Source organism: Pseudophryne corroboree, unplaced genomic scaffold (assembly GCF_028390025.1).
Source record: "Pseudophryne corroboree isolate aPseCor3 unplaced genomic scaffold, aPseCor3.hap2 scaffold_497, whole genome shotgun sequence".
Lineage (NCBI taxonomy): Eukaryota > Metazoa > Chordata > Amphibia > Anura > Myobatrachidae > Pseudophryne > Pseudophryne corroboree.
The window spans coordinates 374646-400587 of NW_026970103.1; the positions used below are offsets into that span (position 1 = coordinate 374646).

The 25942-nt window shown below is 46.8% G+C and overlaps 24 non-coding genes across 24 annotated transcripts; 7 read left to right on the top strand and 17 right to left on the bottom strand.

Annotated features, from left to right (window-relative positions):
• Window positions 1-2971: 2971 nt before the first annotated feature.
• Window positions 2972-3134, bottom strand: LOC135030305 (U1 spliceosomal RNA). The gene has a single exon (XR_010226334.1). It is a non-coding gene; the product is annotated as a U1 spliceosomal RNA (small nuclear RNA).
• Window positions 3135-3286: 152 nt separating this feature from the next.
• On the bottom strand, window positions 3287-3450 carry LOC135030210 (U1 spliceosomal RNA). The gene has a single exon (XR_010226257.1). It is a non-coding gene; the product is annotated as a U1 spliceosomal RNA (small nuclear RNA).
• Window positions 3451-4124: 674 nt separating this feature from the next.
• On the bottom strand, window positions 4125-4287 carry LOC135030225 (U1 spliceosomal RNA). Its single transcript, XR_010226270.1, has one exon. It is a non-coding gene; the product is annotated as a U1 spliceosomal RNA (small nuclear RNA).
• Window positions 4288-4439: 152 nt separating this feature from the next.
• Window positions 4440-4603, bottom strand: LOC135030189 (U1 spliceosomal RNA). The gene has a single exon (XR_010226237.1). It is a non-coding gene; the product is annotated as a U1 spliceosomal RNA (small nuclear RNA).
• A 972-nt stretch (window positions 4604-5575) lies between these two features.
• Window positions 5576-5739, bottom strand: LOC135030285 (U1 spliceosomal RNA). The gene has a single exon (XR_010226318.1). It is a non-coding gene; the product is annotated as a U1 spliceosomal RNA (small nuclear RNA).
• Window positions 5740-6413: 674 nt separating this feature from the next.
• Window positions 6414-6576, bottom strand: LOC135030316 (U1 spliceosomal RNA). Its single transcript, XR_010226342.1, has one exon. It is a non-coding gene; the product is annotated as a U1 spliceosomal RNA (small nuclear RNA).
• A 152-nt stretch (window positions 6577-6728) lies between these two features.
• Window positions 6729-6892, bottom strand: LOC135030166 (U1 spliceosomal RNA). Its single transcript, XR_010226216.1, has one exon. It is a non-coding gene; the product is annotated as a U1 spliceosomal RNA (small nuclear RNA).
• Window positions 6893-7563: 671 nt separating this feature from the next.
• LOC135030218 (U1 spliceosomal RNA) lies at window positions 7564-7726 on the bottom strand. Its single transcript, XR_010226264.1, has one exon. It is a non-coding gene; the product is annotated as a U1 spliceosomal RNA (small nuclear RNA).
• A 152-nt stretch (window positions 7727-7878) lies between these two features.
• Window positions 7879-8042, bottom strand: LOC135030296 (U1 spliceosomal RNA). Its single transcript, XR_010226326.1, has one exon. It is a non-coding gene; the product is annotated as a U1 spliceosomal RNA (small nuclear RNA).
• A 674-nt stretch (window positions 8043-8716) lies between these two features.
• LOC135030295 (U1 spliceosomal RNA) lies at window positions 8717-8879 on the bottom strand. The gene has a single exon (XR_010226325.1). It is a non-coding gene; the product is annotated as a U1 spliceosomal RNA (small nuclear RNA).
• Window positions 8880-9031: 152 nt separating this feature from the next.
• Window positions 9032-9195, bottom strand: LOC135030392 (U1 spliceosomal RNA). The gene has a single exon (XR_010226412.1). It is a non-coding gene; the product is annotated as a U1 spliceosomal RNA (small nuclear RNA).
• Window positions 9196-9339: 144 nt separating this feature from the next.
• On the top strand, window positions 9340-9455 carry LOC135030343 (U5 spliceosomal RNA). Its single transcript, XR_010226365.1, has one exon. It is a non-coding gene; the product is annotated as a U5 spliceosomal RNA (small nuclear RNA).
• Window positions 9456-9725: 270 nt separating this feature from the next.
• LOC135030366 (U5 spliceosomal RNA) lies at window positions 9726-9842 on the top strand. Its single transcript, XR_010226387.1, has one exon. It is a non-coding gene; the product is annotated as a U5 spliceosomal RNA (small nuclear RNA).
• Window positions 9843-10128: 286 nt separating this feature from the next.
• Window positions 10129-10241, top strand: LOC135030363 (U5 spliceosomal RNA). Its single transcript, XR_010226384.1, has one exon. It is a non-coding gene; the product is annotated as a U5 spliceosomal RNA (small nuclear RNA).
• Window positions 10242-15054: 4813 nt separating this feature from the next.
• LOC135030377 (U1 spliceosomal RNA) lies at window positions 15055-15217 on the bottom strand. The gene has a single exon (XR_010226398.1). It is a non-coding gene; the product is annotated as a U1 spliceosomal RNA (small nuclear RNA).
• Window positions 15218-15361: 144 nt separating this feature from the next.
• LOC135030351 (U5 spliceosomal RNA) lies at window positions 15362-15477 on the top strand. The gene has a single exon (XR_010226372.1). It is a non-coding gene; the product is annotated as a U5 spliceosomal RNA (small nuclear RNA).
• Window positions 15478-15747: 270 nt separating this feature from the next.
• LOC135030357 (U5 spliceosomal RNA) lies at window positions 15748-15863 on the top strand. The gene has a single exon (XR_010226378.1). It is a non-coding gene; the product is annotated as a U5 spliceosomal RNA (small nuclear RNA).
• A 286-nt stretch (window positions 15864-16149) lies between these two features.
• Window positions 16150-16265, top strand: LOC135030335 (U5 spliceosomal RNA). The gene has a single exon (XR_010226357.1). It is a non-coding gene; the product is annotated as a U5 spliceosomal RNA (small nuclear RNA).
• Window positions 16266-16540: 275 nt separating this feature from the next.
• LOC135030360 (U5 spliceosomal RNA) lies at window positions 16541-16656 on the top strand. Its single transcript, XR_010226381.1, has one exon. It is a non-coding gene; the product is annotated as a U5 spliceosomal RNA (small nuclear RNA).
• Window positions 16657-23286: 6630 nt separating this feature from the next.
• Window positions 23287-23450, bottom strand: LOC135030279 (U1 spliceosomal RNA). The gene has a single exon (XR_010226312.1). It is a non-coding gene; the product is annotated as a U1 spliceosomal RNA (small nuclear RNA).
• Window positions 23451-24121: 671 nt separating this feature from the next.
• Window positions 24122-24284, bottom strand: LOC135030314 (U1 spliceosomal RNA). The gene has a single exon (XR_010226340.1). It is a non-coding gene; the product is annotated as a U1 spliceosomal RNA (small nuclear RNA).
• Window positions 24285-24436: 152 nt separating this feature from the next.
• Window positions 24437-24600, bottom strand: LOC135030200 (U1 spliceosomal RNA). The gene has a single exon (XR_010226247.1). It is a non-coding gene; the product is annotated as a U1 spliceosomal RNA (small nuclear RNA).
• A 668-nt stretch (window positions 24601-25268) lies between these two features.
• LOC135030284 (U1 spliceosomal RNA) lies at window positions 25269-25432 on the bottom strand. Its single transcript, XR_010226317.1, has one exon. It is a non-coding gene; the product is annotated as a U1 spliceosomal RNA (small nuclear RNA).
• Window positions 25433-25584: 152 nt separating this feature from the next.
• LOC135030385 (U1 spliceosomal RNA) lies at window positions 25585-25748 on the bottom strand. The gene has a single exon (XR_010226405.1). It is a non-coding gene; the product is annotated as a U1 spliceosomal RNA (small nuclear RNA).
• Window positions 25749-25942: the final 194 nt, after the last annotated feature.

Sequence of the window (25942 nt, forward strand, 5' to 3'; positions counted from 1 at the left end):
ACTCATTATAGGATCAGTCAACTTGTAATTCCAAGACAAAGTGCTTGTTATGTGCTTGAAGAATATCACGACAAGTCAGGTCACCCTGGGTGCAAAAGGATGGAAACAAGCATCTGGAAAAAGTTCTTTTGGGTTGAAATGAGGGAAGACATCAAGAGATGGTGCCGAAACTGTCCAACCTGTTCTGTAAGAAGAACCTTGCTGCCTCTTTCTCTCCAGAATCCATTGTCCCAAACCAGCTGTGATACTGAATCCCAAGATGGAATGGAAGAGGCTCATAAAATGTATTTACAGCAGACTAAGGTGGTTTGTCACCGACAAGGAGGCAAGAAGACTAGGGCTTGCAAAACAGAAAACCACCATAGTCAGCTGCAGTTTTGTACAGCATGTCCCAAAGACAGTTTAGAAAGAGTTCAATACTCATCCATGGCAGGGGGGTTGAGGTTTCCTAGACAAACTTTTCAAGACCATATACTGTCCAGATTTCAACCGATTGCTCCAGGAGCATGTGTTAATGTACTATAGCACAAAAGGAATTATACCTATCAGATACTGATGTTAAAAATGTTGATAAATGTTAATGTTTCAGACATAATCTGTGTTCACTAATGAATGTGACTGGATATAGTGAGAAGTTTATATAGGGATAAAACCAAAATGCGTGAGGACACGCATGTTTTGGGGGGGGCACGTGTGATATCCCATAACAACAAGGACATTTTTGACAACAGTGTAGTTGCCTGTGCCATTTTAAATAAAGTTTATTTAAAAGAAAATTGAACAGCAGTTTGAGAAGTCAGTTGGAGCCATGGTGAGGAAAGAGCTGGCGACGCCATTACGCAGAGATGAGCAGCTGAGAGAGGGGAGACAAATAAGCTGAAAATTGCATGAGAGAGTAAGCAGTAGTGCAAAATACAGCAGTGGAAGTGCAGCAATTAACAAGTAAGAACGCCATGACACTCTCAGCCAAGAGAGTGCACAGCAAGTGTCAGAGACAGGAGAGTATAAAGCCTTTATACCAATGCTGACTGGCCTACATCTGAGGGGAAACTGCCTCAGAAACATCTATTGACTGGGTGAGATAAATCCATATTTATACTGAAACCTACTCCACTGCAAAGGACATTATCCTATATTTACTATACCTATGCAGCGATTTACATGGGAAGCAGCTCCAGTTTGTTTTAAACAATCATCTTTACTACACAGAGCTACAATATTTTGTTCACAGCTAAAGGAGACAATAGCTGCATATAACTATGTAACAACATAACCGGGCCCCAACGTGCACATAGAGACTCCCTGCAGTGACACCAATGTTATCTGGGACTTAAATATTGTCTGCATAAGTTGATTTCTATTACTAAGCAACATAGTATTAATCTCAGATTTAGTTATATTACCATTTGTGTAATGACTTAAAGTGTATATGGTGTCTGTGTTTAAGTTGCTTGAATCAAATCTTTCCCTTCCCTACTGTAATCAGTTCCTTTTCTGAGTTATGTGGTAAACCATTTATTCTTTCATACAAAGCCCTGCCTGCCTTTCTTTGTGTCTGGGGAAACCTTGCCTCTCTGCCAGGAATAGAGAAGAGCTGCTGCTGAAGGAGGAATAGTCCATCAAGGTATCCCTGACCTGTTCCACATAGTTTACACACTTGTTATACCGGGGTGTTACATTGTGTGTGACTGACCTTAGGAAGAAACCGGAGCCTCCGCTGCAGTGACCCAGCAACCAGGGCACGGGAGTATACAGTGCCGCTGGGAGTGATGAAGCTGCAGTAAAGATGTCTATTAGACCTAGCCTGCTGCAGCCCTTGTAGATTCTCATAAAAAAAGTTCTTCTTTTCTTGTCAAAATTAATAGCTAAGAATAGGCTGCTTGAGGCAGGCCCCTGTTAAGTGGCCTGCTACTGAAGGCAACAACTACAAACTGAGCTCCCTGTTCATGGAAGCGGGGTTATAGAGGAGAATGCGCTGAGCATCTTGGGAACAGTCAAAAGCTTTGAGCCGGTTGGTGCCTCAGATCAAGATCCTACTCTACACCCCAATGTGAATCCTTGTGGAGTCCAGTGTACCCCACAGAAGAAATTAATGTGTCACACCCATTGGCAGCAACCTTAGAATAGCTGCTGATGGGCACAATTGAGAAAGGAAGGGGGGGGGACATTTGAATCCAGCACATAGATGCAATTCAAATATGTAATTTGAACCTTCCTATTTTAAAATATAATGGATGAACCTCACCCTGTGAGAACAATCTTCATGATATAGAGATCTCATATGCAAAATAAGTATGAGTTGGGATAGGGCTGGGGAGGGTGGCTGCTCGGGCAGCCCCTCCCCCGTCAAGTTAAGGAGATTCAACTGAGGAAGCACAAGGGAACTCTCGTCTGGGGACAACAACTGCAGGGAGACCACATCTTTTCAGATGAACATGGGAGGGCGGAAGGCTGCCTAATACTGAAGCACCATCAAATATCAAACCATATGCAATAACTAGTACAAGCATTCCTGGGGGAAGGTCTGCAGGAGACGAATTTGCATACGGTGATGTCATCCAAGCAGTGGGCCAAAGTTGGCTGGAACCCTCATCTGCATATGAAAAGAGAAAAGGGTTATGCAGGGCATGGCGGCATTTTGCGGCGCTTGGATGACCCCTAGTTCGCATTAAACACCTCCACCCTCCTTCGGTGTGGGGCTCATGTTGACTATGCCCCAGCCCCTGAAGCATTCAAGCTGATTTCTTGCAGCAGCTGGGCACTGTAACAGCTCCAGAGCTGCTCTGTAAGGCAAATAAAAGGGTGTGGGCCCTGCAGCACTACCTGTAGTTCGCATTGTGCGTTGGAAGGCACAAAGTAAGCAGACGGGAGAAGTCAGGATAGTGCGCAAGGGCATAGAAGGGAGCGGCTCAAGAATAGAGAAGTGGAAACAGACAGCAAACTAGGCTGGAGAGAGACCTGAGACAAATAGATCTGAATTATACGAGAGCCGACCAGGGGAAACACAAATTATGCAGTCAAGTTTCCCACATTTGGGGAAATCGCAGGGGCAGCACAGCCAGAGTGCAATGGGTGAGCCTTGCCCTGGGAGAAGCACCTTCAAGATCATAGTATCTCACCTGGCAGGTAAATAGGAGTTGGGCTAGAGCTGGGGAGGGTCGCTGCTCGGGCACCCCCCTGTCAAGTGAAGGAGATCCAACTGAGGCAGCACAATGGAACTCTCGAAAGAAGAACAAGGCTAGAGGAAGATCTGAGACAAAGAAATCTGACTTTTACCAGAGCTGACCAGCGGAAAACACAAACACAGTCCCCCACTACCACAAATAATGCAGGCGAGTTTCCCACATTTGGGGAAATCACAGGGGTCAGCATACCCAGAATGCAATGAATGAACCTCACCCTGGGTGAACAATCTTCATGACCATGGTGTCTCCTATGCAAAATAAGTATGATTTGGGATAGGGCTGGGGAGGGCCGCTGCTCAGGCACATCTCTGTCAAGTAAAGGAAATTCAACTGAGGCAGCACAAGGGAACTCTCATCTGGGGACAACAACTGCAGGGAGAACACATATTTTCAGATGAACATGGGAGGGCAGAAGGCTGCCTAATACTGAAGCACCCCCAAACAACAAACCAAATGCAACAACTAGTGCAAGCATTCCTGGGGGAAGGCCTGCAGCAGATGGATTTGCATATGGTGATGTTATCCAAGCAGTGGGTCAAAGTTGGCTTCAACCCTCATCTGCATATGAAAAGAGAAAAGGGGCGTGCAGGGCATGGCGGCCTTTTGCGCTGCTTGGATGACCCCTAGATCGCATTAAACACCCCCACCCTCCTTTGGTGTGGGGCTCATGTTGGCCATGCCCCATCCCATGAAGCATTCAAGCTGATTTCTTGCAGCAGCTGGGCACTGTAACAGCTCCAGAGCTGCTCTGTAAGGCAAGTAAAAGGGTGTGGGCCCTGCAGCACTACCTGTAGTTTGCATTGTGCATTGGAAGGCACAAAGTAAGCAGACGGGAGGAGAAGTCAGGATAGTGCACAAGGGTATAGAAGGGAGGGGCTCAAGAAAAGAGAAGTGGAAACAGACAGCAAACTAGGCTGGAGAGAGACCTGAGACAAAGAGATCTGAATTATACGAGAGCCGACCAGGGGAAACACAAATTATGCAGTCAAGTTTCCCACATTTGGGGAAATTGCAGGGGCAGCACACCCAGAGTGCAATGGGTGAGCCTTGCCCTGGGAGAAGCACCTTCATGATCATAGTATCTCACCTGGCAGGTAAGTAGGAGTTGGGCTAGAGCTGGGGAGGGTCGCTGCTCGGGCACCCCCCTGTCAAGTGAAGGAGATCCAACTGAGGCAGCACAAAGGAACTCTCGAAAGAAGAACAAGGCTAGAGGAAGATCTGAGACAAAGAAATCTGACTTTTACCAGAGCTGACCAGAGGAAAGCACAAACACAGTCCACCACTACCACAAATAATGCAGTCGAGTTTCCCACATTTGGGGAAATCACAGGGGTCAGCATACCCAGAGTGCAATGAATGAACCGCACCCTGGGAGAACAATCTTCATAACAATGGTATCTCCTATGCAAAATAAGTATGATTTGGGATATGGCTGGGGAGGGCCGCTGCTCAGGCACATCTCTGTCAAGTAAAGGAGATTCAATTGAGGCAGCACAAGGGAACTCTCATCTGGGGACAACAACTGCAGGGAGAACACATATTTTCAGATGAACATGGGAGGGCAGAAGGCTGCCTAATACTGAAGCACCCCCAAACAACAAACCAAATGCAACAACTAGTGCAAGCATTCCTGGGGGAAGGCCTGCAGCAGATAGATTTGCATATGGTGATGTCATCCAAGCAGTGGGTCAAAGTTGGCTTCAACCCTCGTCTGCATATGAAAAGAGAAAAGGGGCGTGCAGGGCATGGTGGCCTTTTGCGGCACTTGGCTGACCCCTAGTTTGCATTAAACACCTCCACCCTCCTTCGGTGTGGGGCTCATGTTGGCTATGCCCCAGCCCCTGAAGCATTCAAGCTGATTTCTTGCAGCAGCTGGGCACTGTAACAGCTCCAGAGCTGCTCTGTAAGGCAAGTAAAAGGGTGTGGGCCCTGCAGCACTACCTGTAGTTCGCATTGTGCGTTGGAAGGCACAAAGTAAGCAGAAAGGAGGAGAAGTCAGGATAGTGCGCAAGGGCATAGAAGGGAGCGGCTCAAGAAAAGAGAAGTGGAAACAGACAGCAAACTAGGCTGGAGAGAGACCTGAGACAAAGAGATCTGAATTATACGAGAGCCGACCAGGGGAAACACAAATTATGCAGTCAAGCTTCCCACATTTGGGGAAATCAGAGTGCAATGGGTGAGCCTTGCCCTGGGAGAAGCACCTTCATGATCATAGTATCTCACCTGGCAGGTAAGTAGGAGTTGGGCTAGAGCTGGGGAGGGTCGCTGCTCGGGCACCCCCCTGTCAAGTGAAAGAGATCCAACTGAGGCAGCACAAGGAAACTCTCGAAAGAAGAACAAGGCTAGAGGAAGATCTGAGACAAATAAATCTGACTTTTACCAGAGCTGACCAGAGGAAAGCACAAACACAGTCCCCCACTACCACAAATAATGCAGTCGAGTTTCCCACATTTGGGGAAATCACAGGGGTCAGCATACCCAGAATGCAATGAATGAACCTCACCCTGGGAGAACAATCTTCATGACCATGGTATCTCCTATGCAAAATAAGTATGATTTGGGATAGGGCTGGGGAGGGCCGCTGCTCAGGCACATCTCTGTCAAGTAAAGGAGATTCAACTGAGGCAGCACAAGGGAACTCTCATCTGGGGACAACAACTGCAGGGAGAACACATATTTTCAGATGAACATGGGAGGGCAGAAGGCTGCCTAATACTGAAGCACCCCCAAACAACAAACCAAATGCAACAACTAGTGCAAGCATTCCTGGGGGAAGGCCTGCAGCAGATGGATTTGCATACGGTGATGTCATCCAAGCAGTGGGTCAAAGTTGGCTTCAACCCTCGTCTGCATATGAAAAGAGAAAAGGGGCGTGCAGGGCATGGCGGCCTTTTGCGGTGCTTGGATGACCCCTAGTTCACATTAAACACCTCCACCCTCCTTCGGTGTGGGGCTCATGTTGGCTGTGCCCCAGCCCCTGAAGCATTCAAGCTGATTTCTTGCAGTAGCTGGGCACTGTAACAGCTCCAGAGCTGCTCTGTACGGCAAGTAAAAGGGTGTGGGCCCTACAGCACTACCTGTAGTTTGCATTGTGCATTGGAAGGCACAAAGTAAGCAGACAGGAGGAGAAGTCAGGATAGTGCACAAGGGTATAAAAGGGAGGGGCTCATGAAAAAAGAAGTGGAAACAGACAGCAAACTAGGCTGGAGAGAGACCTGAGACAAAGAGATCTGAATTATACGAGAGCCGACCAGGGGAAACACAAATTATGCAGTCAAGCTTCCCACATTTGGGGAAATCGCAGGGGCACCACACCCAGAGTGCAATGGGTGAGCCTTGCCCTGGGAGAAGATCCTTCATGATCATAGTATCTCACCTGGCAAGTAAGTAGGAGTTGGGCTAGAGCTGGGGAGGGTCGCTGCTCGGGCACCCCCCTGTCAAGTTAAAGAGATCCAACTGAGGCAGCACAAGGGAACTCTCGAAAGAAGAACAAGGCTAGAGGAAGATCTGAGACAAAGAAATCTGACTTTTACCAGAGCTGTCCAGAGGAAAGCACAAACACAGTCCCCCACTACCACAAATAATGCAGTCGAGTTTCCCACATTTGGGGAAATCACAGGGGTCAGCATACCCAGAATGCAATGAATGAACCTCACCCTGGGAGAACAATCTTCATGACCATGGTATCGCCTATGCAAAATAAGTATGATTTGGGATAGGGTTGGGGAGGGCCGCTGCTCAGGCACATCTCTGTCAAGTAAAGGAGATTCAACTGAGGCAGCACAAGGGAACTCTCATCTGGGGACAACAACTGCAGGGAGAACACATATTTTCAGATAAACATGGGAGGGCAGAAGGCTGCCTAATACTGAAGCACCCCCAAACAACAAACCAAATGCAACAACTAGTACAAGCATTCCTGGGGGAAGGCCTGCAGCAGATGGATTTGCATATAGTGATGTCATCCAAGCAGTGGGTCAAAGTTGGCTTCAACCCTCGTCTGCATATGAAAAGAGAAAAGGGGCGTGCAGGGCATGGCGGCCTTTTGCGGCGCTTGGATGACCCCTAGTTCGCATTAAACACCTCCACCCTCCTTCGGTGTGGGGCTCATGTTGGCTATGCCCCAGCCCCTGAAGCATTCAAGCTGATTTCTTGCAGCAGCTGGGCACTGTAACAGCTCCAGAGCTGCTCTGAACGGCAAGTAAAAGGGTGTGGGCCCTGCAGCACTACCTGTAGTTTGCATTGTGCATTGGAAGGCACAAAGTAAGCAGACGGGAGAAGTCAGGATAGTGCGCAAGGGCATAGAAGGGAGCGGCTCAAGAAAAGAGAAGTTGAAACAGACAGCAAACTAGGCTGGAGAGAGACCTGAGACAAAGAGATCTGAATTATACGAGAGCCGACCAGGGGAAACACAAATTATGCAGTCAAGTTTCCCACATTTGGGGAAATCGCAGGAGCAGCACACCCAGAGTGCAATGGGTGAGCCTTGCCCTGGGAGAAGCACCTACATGATCATAGTATCTCACCTGCCAGGTAAGTAGAAGTTGGGCTAGAGCTGGGGAGGGTCGCTGCTCGGGTACCCCCCTGTCAAGTGAAGGAGATTCAACTGAGGCAGCACAAGGGAACTCTCGAAAGAAGAACAAGGCTAGAGGAAGATCTGAGACAAATAAATCTGACTTTTACCAGAGCTGACCAGAGGAAAGCACAAACACAGTCCCCCACTACCACAAATAATGCAGTCGAGTTTCCCACATTTGGGGAAATCACAGGGGTCAGCATACCCAGAATGCAATGAATGAACCTCACCCTGGGAGAACAATCTTCATGACCATGGTATCTCCTATGCAAAATAAGTATGATTTGGGATAGGGCTGGGGAGGGCCGCTGCTCAGGCACATCTCTGTCAAGTAAAGGAGATTCAATTGAGGCAGCACAAGGGAACTCTCATCTGGGGACAACAACTGCAGGGAGAACACATATTTTCAGATGAACATGGGAGGGCAGAAGGCTGCCTAATAATGAAGCACCCCCAAACAACAAACCAAATGCAACAACTAGTGCAAGCATTCCTGGGGGAAGGCCTGCAGCAGATGGATTTGCATACGGTGATGTCATCCAAGCAGTGGGTCAAAGTTGGCTTCAACCCTCGTCTGCATATGAAAAGAGAAAAGGGGCGTGCAGGGCATAGCGGCCTTTTGCGGCGCTTGGATGACCCCTAGTTCGCATTAAACACCTCCACCCTCCTTCGGTGTGGGGCTCATGTTGGCTATGCCCCAGCCCCTGAAGCATTCAAGCTGATTTCTTGCAGCAGCTGGGCACTGTAACAGCTCCAGAGCTGCTCTGTACGGCAAGTAAAAGGGTGTGGGCCCTGCAGCACTACCTGTAGTTTGCATTGTGCATTGGAAGGCACAAAATAAGCAGACAAGAGGAGAAGTCAGGATAGTGCACAAGGGTATAAAAGGGAGGGGCTCATGAAAAAAGAAGTGGAAACAGACAGCAAACTAGGCTGGAGAGAGACCTGAGACAAAGAGATCTGAATTATACGAGAGCCGACCAGGGGAAACACAAATTATGCAGTCAAGCTTCCCACATTTGGGGAAATCGCAGGGGCACCACACCCAGAGTGCAATGGGTGAGCCTTGCCCTGGGAGAAGCACCTTCATGATCATAGTATCTCACCTGGCAGGTAAGTAGGAGTTAGGCTAGAGCTGGGGAGGGTCGCTACTCGGGCACCCCCCTGTCAAGTGAAAGAGATCCAACTGAGGCAGCACAAGGGAACTCTCGAAAGAAGAACAAGGCTAGAGGAAGATCTGAGACAAATAAATCTGACTTTTACCAGAGCTGACTAGAGGAAAGCACAAACACAGTCCCCCACTACCACAAATAATGCAGTCGAGTTTCCCACATTTGGGGAAATCACAGGGGTCAGCATACCCAGAATGCAATGAATGAACCTCACCCTGGGAGAACAATCTTCATGACCATGGTATCGCCTATGCAAAATAAGTATGATTTGGGATAGGGCTGGGGAGGGCCGCTGCTCAGGCACATCTCTGTCAAGTAAAGGAGATTCAGCTGAGGCAGCACAAGGGAACTCTCATCTGCGGACAACAACTGCAGGGAGAACACATATTTTCAGATAAAAATCTTGGTCATGCTCTGGTTTCTCTTCAGAACGAACAAATCTTTCGCCTCTTACTAAAGATTTCCGTGGAGAGGAGCAAAACCGAGTTTTATCTCAATTTTTGCATGCCCCATCTTTTTGGGGTTTCTTTTACCGGTTTAAAGATAGAATGAGTGTGCTTTAATGTAAGCTCATTTGCATAGAAATGACAGTAAATGTTTATTTATGTTCAAACAGAACTTTCTTGACCATGCTACTTGCTTTAAAGATCTGGGAGCACATGGAATACAGTACAAACCATGCTTATAGCAAGGAGAAGCCAGGTGAGAAATCTGCTTTCTTTCAAATTGGGCGCTCACTTTGATCTGAATGAGGACTGCTGGCACAGCACTCAGGCGACAGGTGGAATCTTGGTCATGCTCTGGTTTCTCTTCAGAATGAACAAATCTTTCGCCTTTTATTAAAGATTATCCGTGGAGAGGAGCAAAACTGAGTTTTATCTCAATTTTTGCATGCCCCATATTATTGGGGTTTCTTTTATCAGTTTAAAGACAGAACAAGTGTGCTTTCTTGTTAGCTTTAATGTAAGTTTATTTGCATAACAATGACAATAAATGTCTGTTTCTTTTCAAGCAGAACTTTCTTGACCATACTAATTGCTTGAAAGATCTGGGAGCACATGGAAAAGAGTACAAACCATGTTTATAGCAAGGGGAAGCCTGGTGAGAAATCTGCTTTCTTTCTTTCAAATTGGGTGCTCACTTTGAGCTGAATGAGGACTGCTGGCATGGCACTCAGGCGACAGGTGGAATCTTGGTCATGCTCTGGTTTCTCTTCAGAACGAACAAATCTTTCGCCTTTTACTAAAGATTTCCGTGGAGAGGAGCAAAACTGAGTTTTATCTCAATTTTTGCATGCCCCATATCATACCTCCCAACTGTCCCGATTTTCGCGGGACAGTCCCGTTTTTTGGGGACTGTCCCGCTGTCCCACCTGCGGGCCGCAGTGTCCCGCGGTGGGTAGGACAGTTGGGAGGCTCTGTCTGTCGCTGCCCTGCTTAGCAGAGCAGAGGTGAATAGTCGCTGTGCGCACAGCGTCTATTCACTGAAGTCAGAGGGAGAGGTGGCATGCCAGCGGCTCACAGAGCGCTGGGCATGCCCCCTCAGTGCCGAAAACGGGGGCGTGACTCGCGATCGCGGGTCCTCCCGCGAAGCCATGCCCCTTTTTACTTAGGCCACGCCCTTTTTGGGAGCGCGTGCGACTTCGCCGCGCGTGTGTCCCTCTTTGCGAGCCGACAAAGTTGGGAGGTATGCCCATATTATTGGGGTTTCTTTTATCAGTTTAAAGACAGAACGAGTGTGCTTTCTGGTTAGCTTTAATGTAAGTTTATTTGCATAACAATGACAGTAAATGTTTGTTTCTTTTCAAACAGAACTTTCTTGACCATGCTACTTGCTTGAAAGATCTGGGAGCACATGGAAAACAGTACAAACCATGCAGTATCACAAGAGCCTTTATTTGATCTTTCATGAAGATAGAGCAGAATTGAGGACACGTCAACAATTTCTGCCGAAGGTGGTTCATCTTTCCACATGGTGCCTTTGGCCACTGACACCTTCGTTGAGTCAAAGTCTCTGGCTGTGGTCAGAACTTTGAAAATTTATGTCACCAGAACGGTTCAGATTAGGAAAACAGAGGCTCTGTTTGTCCTGTATGCTCCCAACAGGATTGGGTGTCCTGCTTCCATGTAGACCATTATGCGCTGGATCTGTGGTAAGATTCAGCATGCTCATTCCATGGCAGGATTGCCGTTACTGAATTAGGTGAAGACCCATTCTACTAGAAAGGTGGGTTCATCCTGGGCAGCTGGTCGGGGAATCTCGGCATTGCAACTTTGCCGAGCAGCTATTTAGTAAACACTTTTGCTAAGTTTTACAAGTTTGATACCTTGGCCGATGATAACTTCAAGTTGGGTAATTCGGTGCTGCAGAGTCGTACGCACTCTTCCACCCGTTCAAGAGCTTTGGTATAACCCCATGGTTCTTAATGTGACCCCAGCATCCTCTAGGTCGTATGAGAAAATAGGATTTTAATACCTACCGGTAAATCCTTTTCTCTTAGTCTGTAGAGGATGCTGGGCACCCGTCCCAGTCCATACTGTGTCTGCAGTTATTACTTGTGGTTATACACATGTTGTGTTATGGTTCTGGTCAGCTTTTTGCTGCAATTATTCATGCCGTTGGCTTGTGTTCTGTTGAATGCCACGTTCTGCGGCATGCTTAAGGTGTGAGCTGGTAAGATGCTCACCTTAGTTTAACAATAAATCCTTTCCTCGAAATGTCCGTCTCCATGGGCACAGTTCCTATAACTGGAGTCTGGAGGAGGGGCATAGAGGGAGGAGCCAGTTCACACCCTTTGATAGTCTTAAAGTGCCCATGTCTCTTGCGGATCCCGTCTATACCCCATGGTTCTTAATGTGACCCCAGCATCCTCTACGGACTAAGAGAAAAGGATGCCCTTGCGCACTATCCTGACTTCTCCTCCCGTCTGCTTACTTTGTGCCTTCCAACGCACAATGCAAACTACAGGTGGTGCTGCAGGGCCCACACCCTTTTACTTGCCTTACAGAACAGCTCTGGAGCTGTTACAGTGCCCAGCTGCTGCAAGAAATCAGCTTGAATGCTTCAGGGGATGGGGCATGGCCAACATGAGCCCCACACCAAAGGAGGGTGGGGGTGTTTAATGAGAACTAGGGGTCATCCAAGCACTGCAAAAGGCCGCCATGCCCTGCACGCCCCTTTTCTCTTTTAATGGCAGATGAGGGTTCCAGCCAACTTTGGCCCACTGCTTGAATAACATCACTGTATGCAAATCCGTCTGCTGCAGACCTTCCCCCAGGAAGGCTTGTACTAGATGTTGCATATGGTTTGATATTTGATGGTGCTTCAGTATTAGGCAGCCTTCCGCCCTCCCATGTTCATCTGAAAAGATGTGGTCTCCCTGCAGTTGTTGTCCCCAGACGAGAGTTCCCTTGTGCTTCCTCAGTTGAATCTCCTTAACTTGACGGGGGAGGGGCTGCCCGAGCAGCCACCCTCCCCAGCCCTATCCCAACTCATACTTATTTTGCATATGTGATCTCTTGATCATGAAGATTGTTCTCACAGGGTGAGGTTCATCCATTATATTTTAAAATAGGAAGGTACAAATTACATATTTGAATTGCATTTATGTGCTGGATTCAAATGTCCCCCCCCCCCCCTTCCTTTCTCAATTGTGCCCGTCAGCAGCTATTCTAAGGTTGCTGCCAATGGGTGTGACACATTAATTTCTTCTGTGGGGTACACTGGACTCCACAAGGATTCACATTGGGGTGTAGAGTAGGATCTTGATCTGAGGCACCAACCGGCTCAAAGCTTTTGACTGTTCCCAAGATGCTCAGTGCATTCTCCTCTATAACCCCGCTTCCATGAACAGGGAGCTCAGTTTGTAGTTGGTGCCTTCAGTAGCAGGCCACTTAACAGGGGCCTGCCTCAGGCAGCCTATTCTTAGCTATAAATTTTGACAAGAAAAGAAGAACTTGTTTTATGAGAATCTACAAGGGCTGCAGCAGGCTAGGTCTAATAGACATCTTTACTGCAGCTTCATCACTCCCAGCGGCGCTGTATACTCCCGTGCCCTGGTTGCTGGGTCACTGCAGCGGAGGGTCCGGTTTCATCCTAAGGTCAGTCACACACACACCACCCTTCCGGATCACGAGGCCGCTGATGAAGGGGAGCGTGGCCGTAGGGGGTGGACCGTGTGCGCACTGGCGTGGACACTGATTACTGGGCAGCCGCTCCACTAGCCACCAGGTACAGTTAAGGAGCACAGGTCTGGGGGTTTTTCTCCTATATTAACCCAATTTTGTACTGCCCGCAGCGCATTGTGATAGGTAATAGGGCCTGATTCAGGTTGGATTGCAATCACAATAAGCGATCCAACTGCAAAAATTGCTAAGAGCATACGCATGTGCCTGCATTTTCTGCGGCACCCCGCAGAGAATGCGATCGCCTCTGCCTGTCAATCGGGGCGGGGGGGGATAGGTGGGTCAGCAACACTCCATTTCCAAGTCAGGGATGGAGCGGTGCGGGGGCAAGGCTTCAAAATGGGGTCTGCAATGGAGTAGACACAGGGGGCGTGGTCACAGCGGCTGTATGACATCACATTCAGCCGCTGTGATCACAAAAATGGTGGCGGCTTCCTGCGCGCACATACAGTCTGCACCAGCAGGAGGCTACACCATTTTTTATGATCACGCTGAACTGCAGTGCGACTGCAATTACAGCATGGTCAAGAAGGGAGGCGTCATGCTGGGTGGCCATGCCCTTTCACTGTGCAGGAGCCAGCACCGCTCACACACTAGTCCCCGGGTGCAGCCCCCAACCCCCGGGACACCCGGAGCAACAAAATGTAGATTCAGGCCACCAGGCCACGCCCCTACCTATGAAACCATGCCTCCTTTTTACCATTGCGCTGCTTATCTGCGCGTACTGCATTACAATCTCCCTCGCCACCTCTCTGGGTGTCACCAGTGATAGTGACACCTCTGCCATGCTTGTAGCAGCTGGTCCTAAGATCTACGCCTCAAGCCCTGAGTGTTTGCCCTTGTGACTTGTTGATCATCATAGCGAAGCAGATGCTTACAGAAAACTGCAGGGGCTTAGATTGAAAATAAAAAAATTGATTGGTATAAGGTAGAGAGGAGCGGGTTCGGTTCTCCGAGAACCGAATTCCCCACGAACTCCACGTTGTTTACACTGGTCCGAGGCAGGCTCGGTTGTTCCCGCCTGACTCGCAAAACCTGAACAAGGGAAAATGTCATCATCCCGCTGTCGGATTCTCGCGAGATTCGGATTCCATATAAAGAGCTGCGCGTTGCCGCCATTTTTACTCGTGCATTGAAGAGAGAGCGGAATGGACGTGGCTATGTTCTCTCAGTGGAAATCTCAATATCAGTGCTCAGTATCAGTGGTTACTTATTGCTGCTCAGTAATACTAGTAGTGTGTCTCTCCTGCTCAGTGTCAGTTCTCAGTAGTATCCTCATCAGTGCTCAGTATCACTGCTCATTGTCTTGTGCTGCATTGTGGTGCTCAGCATACTACAGTACATTACTAATAGTCCAGTGCTGCATCTTGCTGCTCAGTGTCAGTTCTAGTATCCTCATCAGTGCTCACTATCACTGTTCATTGCATTTTGGTTTTCTGTATACTACAGTAACATAGTAATATAGTAACATATAGTAACATAGTTTTTGAGGTTGAATAGAGGCAAATTGCCCATCGTGTTCAACCTGTTTTAAGTTGTGATGATTCTACATACTTGCTGAATAATGTTTTATGACTAGTTAGCTACTATAACTCATGTTACCCCCGGATTAACCATGTTGATATTTTAAGTATTATAACCTTAGATAGCTTTTTCATTCAGAAATGTATCCATTCCTTTTTTAAATCCAATTACAGAGTCCGCCATTACCACCTTCCCTGGCAGGGAATTCCACATCCTGATTGCCCTAACAGTGAAGATCATAGTATCTCACCTGGCAGGTAAGTAGGAGTTGGGCTAGAGCTGTGGAGGATTGCTGCTCGGGCACCCCCTGTCAAGTGAAGGAGATCCAACTGAGGCAGCACAAGGGAACTCTCGAAAGAAGAACAAGGCTAGAGGAAGATCTGAGACAAAGAAATCTGACTTTTACCAGAGCTGACCAGAGGAAAGCACAAACACAGTCCCCCACTACCACAAATAATGCAGTCGAGTTTCCCACATTGGGGAAATCACAGGGGTCAGCATACCCAGAATGCAATGAATGAACCTCACCCTGGGAGAACAATCTTCATGACCATGGTATCTCCTGTGCAAAATAAGTATGATTTGGGATAGGGCTGGGGAGGGCCGCTGCTCAGGCACATCTCTGTCAAGTAAAGGAGATTCAACTGAGGCAGCACAAGGGAACTCTCATCTGGGGACAACAACTGCAGGGAGAACACATATTTTCAGATGAAAATCTTGGTCATGCTCTGGTTTCTCTTCAGAACGAACAAATCTTTCGCCTTTTACTAAAGATTTCCGTGGAGAGGAGCAAAACTGAGTTTTACCTCAATTTTTGCATGCCCCATCTTTTTGGATTTTCTTTTATCGGTTTAAAGATAGAATGAGTGTGCTTTAATGAAAGCTCATTTGCATAGAAATTACAGTAAATGTTTGTTTCTTTTCAAACAGAACTTTCTTGACCATGCTACTTGCTTGAAAGATCTGGGAGCACATGGAATACAGTACAAACCATGCTTATAGCAAGGAGAAGCCAGGTGAGAAATCTGCTTTCTTTCAAATTGGGCGCTCACTTTGATCTGAATGAGGACTGCTGGCATGGCACTCAGGCGACAGGTGGAATCTTGGTCATGCTCTGGTTTCTCTTCAGAATGAACAAATCTTTCGCCATTTATTAAAGATTTCCGTGGAGAGGAGCAAAACTGAGTTTTATCTCAATTTTTGCATGCCCCATATTATTGGGGTTTCTTTTATCAGTTTAAGGACAGAATGAGTGTGCTTTCTTGTTGGCTTTAATGTAAGTTTATTTGTATAACAATGACAGTAAATGTCTGTTTCTTTTCAAACAGAACTTTCTTGACCATGCTACTTGCTTGAAAGATCTGGGAGCACATGGAAAAGAGTACAAACCATGCTTATAGCAAGGGGAAGCCTGGTGAGAAATCTGCTTTCTTTCTTTCAAATTGGGTGCTCACTTTGAGCTGAATGAGGACTGCTGGCATGGCACTCAGGCGACAGGTGGAATCTTGGTCATGCTCTGGTTTCTCTTCAGAACGAACAAATCTTTCGCCTTTTACTAAAGATTTCCGTGGAGAGGAGCAAAACTGAGTTTTATCTCAAATTTTGCATTCCCCATCTTATTGGGGTTTTATTTTATCTGTTTAAAGATAGAACGAGTGTGCTTTAATGTAAGCTCATTTGCATAGAAATGACAGTAAATGTTTGTTTCTTTTCAAACAGAACTTTCTTGACTATACTAATTGCTTGAAAGATCTGGGAACACATGGAAAAGAGTACAAACCATGTTTATAGCTAGGGGAAGCCTGGTGAGAAATCTGCTATCTTTCTTTCAAATTGGGTGCTCACTTTGAGCTCAATGAGAACTGCTGGCATGGCACTCAGGCGACAGGTGGAATCTTGGTCATGCTCTGGTTTCTCTTCAGAACTAACAAATATTTCGCCTTTTATTAAAGATTTCCGTGGAGAGGAGCAAAACTGAGTTTTATCTCAATTTTTGCATGCCCCATATTATTGGGGTTTCTTTTATCAGTTTAAAGACAGAACGAGTGTGCTTTCTTGTTAGCTTTAATGTAAGTTGCCATAGATGCAGTGAAACACACGTGTAGGGCACGGCGTGTCCGCGTGTATTTGACTCATGTGAAATGTTATAAAACAAAAATATATGATTATGATGTTAGCTGTTAGTCTCCACTAATAGGGAATAGAAGCTGAGCTATAAGAAAGGAATACACTAGATATGATGTCACTTAGCAGATACAATGTCTAAAGTGCATACAGATAGCTACTAATAACTCTTGATAAGAAAGTATATCAGTGTGGGTATATTTATATGATGGGATATTGGGACTAGTGAATATATATCACTCCTGCTGTCCAGATTGGCAATAACCAGACAATTATGATAAGAGTAGAGATGTCACATGGGCTGCTATAGATATTAATTTAATGCTGTATGTGTCATTTGTTACAAATGGATACATTTTCTATGAGTCAGCCTAGCAGCTGCATGTTCTAACAGAACACTATCCTCACACAGAATCTGCTAACCTTGAGATAACTAAATGACAGTGTGTAACAGTCTCTTTACTATAAGACTGTTACAAAGTAATATATATATTTGAAGTCAGTCTAGCAGCTGTGTGTTCCAGCAGTTTATAAGACAAAGAAAATCTCCTATTGTGGAATCTAGACACATGGGACTGCTGGCCTGTGTCATACTATTTCTATGTAATACCAGTAACATGTATATAACTGTTACATAATTGTTACAAATGGATAAATCTTTGAGTCAGCCTAGCAGCTGCATGTCCTAACAGGACACCATAAATCCTTTACAGTGTAACAAATTGATTGGTAACACTTAAAGGCTGGAGAGCAGTTATATGCCTTACTAGCATACTCAATATACCACATTATTACACCAGTTACCACGATTATTGACAGCGCATTTGATATATTATATTACCCTCACACTGAGTCTGTTTACCTTTAGATAACTAAGTGACCGAATATGTAACAGTTTCTCTATCATAAGACTGTTACAAAGTGAGATAGATATATTTGGAAGTCAGTCAAACAGCTGTGTGTTTCAGCGGTTTATAAGAAAATTCCTCATTGTGGAATCTGGACCACTAAGGGTTATTATATATATAGCACATGGAATTGCCACATCTCCCTATATGATAATTTCATTACACTGTAACATAATAAGAATTAACTCTTTAACAGTGTAAATAGAGAGTAATGAATCTCTGACACATGGAATATATTATTTCTTAGATGAATTGGATAAACCATTATGACAGACACTTTGCTTCCTAATAAGAATTGAGGTGGCTATACCTCTAAGGAAAGCATTATTGCCTACGCCTAGATCAGATTAAATAAGATCTGGCTGAATATATGAAGGAAGGTTGCTATTTATATGAGAATTGGAATTGCTATATTCCTTAAGGCAACCCCACCGATTGATATATGTTGTCAATTAAGTATATCTGAACGGCTATATCTGGACCAGATTTAATAAGATCTGGCTGATTATATGAAGGAGGGCTGCTATTTATATTGGAATTGCCATATTCCTTAAGGCAACCGCACCTGTTGGTATATCTCGCCAATTAACTATATCTAAACAGCTAAATTAAAGCTATTCATCATTTTTTTAGTTTGGATATTAATAAATATGATCTTTCCATGATGCATAGAGATTTCCCTATCAAGTGATTCCTTATCCGATATAGAAAGCTATCCCCCTGTGGTATTGAATTTAGGAATATAGTCTTAGGGGACACAGAGAAATAAGTGATCCCCATCTACCTAAGCACCCCACAAATTGGAGGTTAGCTTACCGGTTATACTCAATCACCCCCACAAATTCGCCAATGGGGATGGCTTCCCGGGAGGTAACCCCTATTGAGTGAAGGGAGTATATAGGATACGACCCAGTGGTACCTGACGACATAGATACTAACAGCTATTTAATAACATTACGCTAGAAAGTGATTATTAGCAACATATATATCTATATAAACAACCCCGCCAGGGTTGTGCCTTCAAAAATAATCACACACGGACACGCTTTTTAAACCTTTTTTTCACATCTCTTTATTCTTCTTATGCACATGTATGTTAGTTCTGTGATTTTAACCTTTATGTTTCACTGCAGTTTGGGATAATAATATTAATATTTATCCAATTTTAATACATACTTAATAAAGGTTATATTTTATGATTCATTCATTCTGTCCAGTGCGTCAACAGTGCAGATTTCTTCTTGTTTTTTCTCCCAAATTCTATAACAATGACAGTAAATGTTGTTTCTTTTCAAACAGAACTTTCTTGACCATGCTACTTGCTTGAAAGATCTGGGAGCACATGGAAAACAGTACAAACCATGCAGTATCACAAGAGCCTTTATTTGATCTTTCATGAAGATAGAGCAGAATTGAGGACACGTCAACAATTTCTGCCGAAGGTGGTTCATCTTTCCACATGGTGCCTTTGGCCACTGACACCTTCGTTGAGTCAAAGTCTCTGGCTGTGGTCAGAACTTTGAAAATTTATGTCACCAGAACGGTTCAGATTAGGAAAACAGAGGCTCTGTTTGTCCTGTATGCTCCCAACAGGATTGGGTGTCCTGCTTCCATGTAGACCATTATGCGCTGGATCTGTGGTAAGATTCAGCATGCTCATTCCATGGCAGGATTGCCGTTACTGAATTAGGTGAAGACCCATTCTACTAGAAAGGTGGGTTCATCCTGGGCAGCTGGTCGGGAAGTCTCGGCATTGCAACTTTGCCGAGCAGCTATTTAGTAAACACTTTTGCTAAGTTTTACAAGTTTGATACCTTGGCTGATGATAACCTCAAGTTGGGTCATTCGGTGCTGCAGAGTCGTACGCACTCTCCCACCCGTTCAAGAGCTTTGGTATAACCCCATGGTTCTTAATGTGACCCCAGCATCCTCTAGGTCGTATGAGAAAATAGGATTTTAATACCTACCGGTAAATCCTTTTCTCTTAGTCCGTAGAGGATGCTGGGCACCCGTCCCAGTCCATACTGTGTCTGCAGTTATTACTTGTGGTTATACACATGTTATGTTATGGTTCTGGTCAGCTTTTTGCTGCAATTGTTCATGCCGTTGGCTTGTGTTCTGTTGAATGCCACGTTCTGCGGCATGCTTAAGGTGTGAGCTGGTAAGATGCTCACCTTAGTTTAACAATAAATCCTTTCCTCGAAATGTCCGTCTCCCTGGGCACAGTTCCTATAACTGGAGTCTGGAGGAGGGGCATAGAGGGAGGAGCCAGTTCACACCCTTTGAAAGTCTTAAAGTGCCCATGTCTCTTGCGGATCCCGTCTATACCCCATGGTTCTTAATGTGACCCCAGCATCCTCTACGGACTAAGAGAAAAGGATGCCCTTGCGCACTATCCTGACTTCTCCTCCCGTCTGCTTACTTTGTGCCTTCCAACGCACAATGCGAACTACAGGTGGTGCTGCAGGGCCCACACCCTTTTACTTGCCTTACAGAACAGCTCTGGAGCTGTTACAGTGCCCAGCTGCTGCAAGAAATCAGCTTGAATGCTTCAGGGGATGGGGCATGGCCAACATGAGCCCCACACCAAAGGAGGGTGGGGGTGTTTAATGCGAACTAGGGGTCATCCAAGCACCGCAAAAGGCCGCCATGCCCTGCATGCCCCTTTTCTCTTTTCATATGCAGATGAGGGTTCCAGCCAACTTTGGCCCACATCTTGGATGACATCACCGTATGCAAATCCGTCTTCTGCAGACCTTCCCCCAGGAATGCTTGTACTAGTTGTTGCATATGGTTTGATATTTGATGGTGCTTCAATATTAGGCAGCCTTCCACCCTCCCATGTTCATCTGAACAGATGTGGTCTCCCTGCAGTTGTTGTCCCCAGACGAGAGTTCCCTTGTGCGTCCTCAGTTGAATCTCCTTAACTTGACGGGGGAGGGGCTGCCCGAGCAGCCACCCTCCCCAGCCCTATCCCAACTCATACTTATTTTGCATATGAGATCTCTTGATCATGAAGATTGTTCTCACAGGGTGAGGTTCATCCATTATATTTTAAAATAGGAAGGTACAAATTACATATTTGAATTGCATCTATGTGCTGGATTCAAATGTCCCCCCCCCCCCCCCTTCCTTTCTCAATTGTGCCCGTCAGCAGCTATTCTAAGGTTGCTGCCAATGGGTGTGACACATTAATTTCTTCTGTGGGGTACACTGGACTCCACAAGGATTCACATTGGGGTGTAGAGTAGGATCTTGATCTGAGGCACCAACCGGCTCAAAGCTTTTGACTGTTCCCAAGATGCTCAGCGCATCCTCCTCTATAACCCCGCTTCCATGAACAGGGAGCTCAGTTTGTAGTTGGTGCCTTCAGTAGCAGGCCACTTAACAGGGGCCTGCCTCAGGCAGCCTATTCTTAGCTATAAATTTTGACAAGAAAAGAAGAACTTGTTTTATGAGAATCTACAAGGGCTGCAGCAGGCTAGGTCTAATAGACATCTTTACTGCAGCTTCATCACTCCCAGCGGCGCTGTATACTCCCGTGCCCTGGTTGCTGGGTCACTGCAGCGGAGGCTCCAGTTTCTTCCTAAGGTCAGTCACACACACACCGCCCTTCCGGATCATGAGGCCGCTGATGAAGGGGAGCGTGGCCGTAGGGGGTGGACCGTGTGCGCACTGGCGTGGACACTGATTACTGGGCAGCCGCTCCACTAGCCACCAGGTACAGTTAAGGAGCACAGGTCTGGGAGTTTTACTCCTATATTAACCCAATTTTGTACTGCCCGCAGCGCATTGTGATAGGTAATAGGGCCTGATTCAGGTTGGAAGGCAATCACAATAAGCGATCCAACTGCAAAAATTGCTAACAGCATACGCATGTGCCTGCATTTTCTGCGGCACCCCGCAGAGAATGCGATCGCCTCTGCCTGTCAATCGGGGCGGGGGGGGGAGAGGGGGGTCAGCAACACTCCATTTCCAAGTCAGGGATGGAGCGGTGCGGGGGCAAGGCTTCAAAATGGGGTCTGCAACGGAGGAGACACAGGGGGCGTGGTCACAGCGGCTGTATGACATCACATTCAGCCGCTGTGATCACAAAAATGGTGGCGGCTTCCTGCGCGCACATACAGTTTGCACCAGCAGGAGGCTACACCATTTTTTATGATCACGCTGAACTGCAGTGCGACTGCAATTACAGCATGGTCAAGAATGGAGGCGTCATGCTGGGTGGCCATGCCCTGTCACTGTGCAGGAGCCAGCACCGCACACACACTAGTCCCCGGGTGCAGCCCCCAACCCCCGGGACACCCGGAGCAACAAAATGTAGATTCAGGCCACCAGGCCACGCCCCTACCTATGAAACCATGCCTCCTTTTTACCATTGCGCTGCTTATCTGCGCGCACTGCATTACAATCTCCTTCGCCACCTCTCTGGGTGTCACCAGTGATAGTGACACCTCTGCCATGCTTGTAGCAGCTGGTCCTAAGATCTACGCCTCAAGCCCTGAGTGTTTGCCCTTGTGACTTGTTGATCATCATAGCGAAGCAGATGCTTACAGAAAACTGCAGGGGCTTAGATTGAAAATAAAAAAATTGATGGGTATAAGGTAGAGAGGAGCGGGTTCGGTTCTCCGAGAACCGAATTCCCGACGAACTCCATGTGGTTTACACTGGTCCGAGGCAGGCTCGGTTGTTCCCGCCTGACTCGGAAAACCTGAACAAGGGAAAATGTCATCATCCCGCTGTCGGATTCTCTCGAGATTCGGATTCCATATAAAGAGCTGCGCGTTGCCGCCATTTTTACTCGTGCATTGAAGAGAGAGCGGAGAGGACGTGGCTATGTTCTCTCAGTGGAAATCTCAATATCAGTGCTCAGTATCAGTGGTTACTTATTGCTGCTCAGTAATACTAGTAGTGTGTCTCTCCTGCTCAGTGTCAGTTCTCAGTAGTATCCTCATCAGTGCTCAGTATCACTGCTCATTGTCTTGTGCTGCATTGTGGTGCTCAGCATACTACAGTACATTACTAATAGTCCAGTGCTGCATCTTGCTGCTCAGTGTCAGTTCTAGTATCCTCATCAGTGCTCACTATCACTGCTCATTACATTGTGGTGTTCTGTATACTACAGTAACATAGTAATATAGTAACATATAGTAACATAGTTTTTGAGGTTGAATAGAGGCAAATTGCCCATCGTGTTCAACCTGTTTTAAGTTGTGATGATTCTACATACTTGCTGAATAATGTTTTATGACTAGTTAGCTACTATAACTCATGTTACCCCCGGATTAACCATGTTGATATTTTAAGTATTATAACCTTGGATAGCTTTTTCATTCAGAAATGTATCCATTCCTTTTTTAAATCCAATTACAGAGTCCGCCATTACCACCTTCCCTGGCAGGGAATTCCACATCCTGATTGCCCTAACAGTGAACATCATAGTATCTCACCTGGCAGGTAAGTAGGAGTTGGGCTAGAGCTGTGGAGGATTGCTGCTCGGGCACCCCCTGTCAAGTGAAGGAGATCCAACTGAGGCAGCACAAGGGAACTCTCGAAAGAAGAACAAGGCTAGAGGAAGATCTGAGACAAAGAAATCTGACTTTTACCAGAGCTGACCAGAGGAAAGCACAAACGCAGTCCCCCACTACCACAAATAATGCAGTCGAGTTTCCCACATTTGGGGAAATCACAGGGGTCAGCATACCCAGAGTGCAATGAATGAACCTCACCCTGGGAGAACAATCTTCATGACCATGGTATCTCCTATGCAAAATAAGTATGATTTGGGATAGGGCTGGGGAGGGCCGCTGCTCAGGCACATCTCTGTCAAGTAAAGGAGATTCAACTGAGGCAACACAAGGGAACTCTCATCTGGGGACAACAACTGCAGGGAGAACACATATTTTCAGATGAACATGGGAGGGCAGAAGGCTGCCTAACACTGAAGCACCCCCAAACAACAAACCAAATGCAACTACTAGTGCAAGCATTCCTTGGGGAAGGCCTGCAGCAGATGGATTTGCATATGGTGATGTCATCCAAGCAGTGGGTCAAAGTTGGCTTCAACCCTCGTCTGCATATGAAAATAAAAAAGGGGTGTGCAGGGCATGGCGGCCTTTTGCGGCGCTTGGATGACCCCTAGTTTGCATTAAACACCTCCACCTTCCTTCGGTGTGGGGCTCATGTTGGCTATGCCCCAGCCCCTGAAGCATTCAAGCTGATTTCTTGCTGCAGCTGGGCACTGTAACAGCTCCAGAGCTGCTCTGTAAAGCAAGTAAAAGGGTGTGGGCCCTGCAGCACTACCTGTAGTTTGCATTGTGCGTTGGAAGGCACAAAGTAAGCAGACGGGAGAAGTCAGGATAGTGCACAAGGGCATAGAAGGGAGCGGCTCAAGAAAAGAGAAGTGGAAACAGACAGCAAACTAGGCTGGAGAGAGACCTGAGACAAAGAGATCTGAATTATACGAGAGCCGACCAGAGGAAACACAAATTATGTAATCAAGTGTCCCACATTTGGGGAAATCGTAGGAGCAGCACACCCAGAGTGCATTGGGTGAGCCTTGCCCTGGGAGAAGCACCTTCCTGATCATAGTATCTCACCTGGCAGGTAAGTAGGAGTTGGGCTAGAGCTGGGGAGGGTCGCTGTTCGGGCACCCCCCTGTCAAGTGAAGGAGATCCAACTGAGGCAGCACAAGGAAACTCTCGAAAAAAGAACAAGGCTAGAGGAAGATCTGAGACAAAGAAATCTGACTTTTACCAGAGCTGACCAGAGGAAAGCACAAACACAGTCCCCCACTACCACAAATAATGCAGTCGAGTTTCCCACATTTGGGGAAATGACAGGGGTCAGCATACCCAGAATGCAATGAATGAACCTCACCCTGGGAGAACAATCTTCATGACAATGGTATCTCCTATGCAAAATAAGTATGATTTGGGATAGGGCTGGGGAGGGCCGCTGCTCAGGCACATCCCTGTCAAGTAAAGGAGATTCAACTGAGGCAGCACAAGGGAACTCTCATCTGGGGACAACAACTGCAGGGAGAACACATATTTTCAGATGAACATGGGAGAGCAGAAGGCTGCCTAATACTGAAGCACCCCCAAACAACAAACCAAATGCAACAACTAGTACAAGCATTCCTGGGAAAAGGTCTGCAGAAGACGGATTTGCATACGGTGATGTCATCCAAGCAGTGGGCCAAAGTTGGCTGGAACCCTCATCTGCATATGAAAAGAGAAAAGGGGTATGCAGGGCATGGCGGCCTTTTGCGGCGCTTGGATGACCCTTAGTTCGCATTAAACACCTCCACCCTCCGTCGGTGTGGGGCTCATGTTGGCTATGCCCCAGCCCCTGAAGCATTCAAGCTGATTTCTTGCAGCAGCTGGGCACTGTAACAGCTCCAGAGCTGCTCTGTAAGGCAAGTAAAAGGGTGTTGGCCCTGCAGCACTACCTGTAGTTTGCATTGTGCGTTGGAAGGCACAAAGTAAGCAGACAGGAGAAGTCAGGAGAGTGCACAAGGGCAAGGGCAGGGGCTCAAGAAAAGAGAAGTGGAAACAGACAGCAAACTAGGCTGGAGAGAGACCTGAGACAAAGAGATCTGAATTATACGAGTAGCCGACCAGAGGAAACACAAATTATGTAGTCAAGTGTCCCACATTTGGGGAAATCGTAGGAGCAGCACACCCAGAGTGCAATGGGTGAGCCTTGCCCTGGGAGAAGCACCTTCCTGATCATAGTATCTCACCTGGCAGGTAAGTAGGAGTTGGGCTAGAGCTGGGGAGGGTCGCTGCTCGGGCACCCCCCTGTCAAGTGAAGGAAATCCAACTGAGGCAGCACAAGGAAACTCTCAAAAAAAGAACAAGGCTAGAGGAAGATCTGAGACAAAGAAATCTGACTTTTACCAGAGCTGACCAGAGGAAAGCACAAACACAGTCCCCCACTACCACAAATAATGCAGTCGAGTTTCCCACATTTGGGGAAATCACAGGGGTCAGCATACCCAGAATGCAATGAATGAACCTCACCCTGGAAGAACAATCTTCATGACCATGGTATCTCCTATGCAAAATAAGTATGATTTGGGATAGGGCTGGGGAGGGCCGCTGCTCAGGCACATCTCTGTCAAGTAAAGGAGATTCAACTGAGGCAGCACAAGAGAACTCTCATCTGGGGACAACAACTGCAGGGAGAACACATATTTTCAGATGAACATGGGAGAGCAGAAGGCTGCCTAATACTGAAGCACCCCAAACAACAAACCAAATGCAAC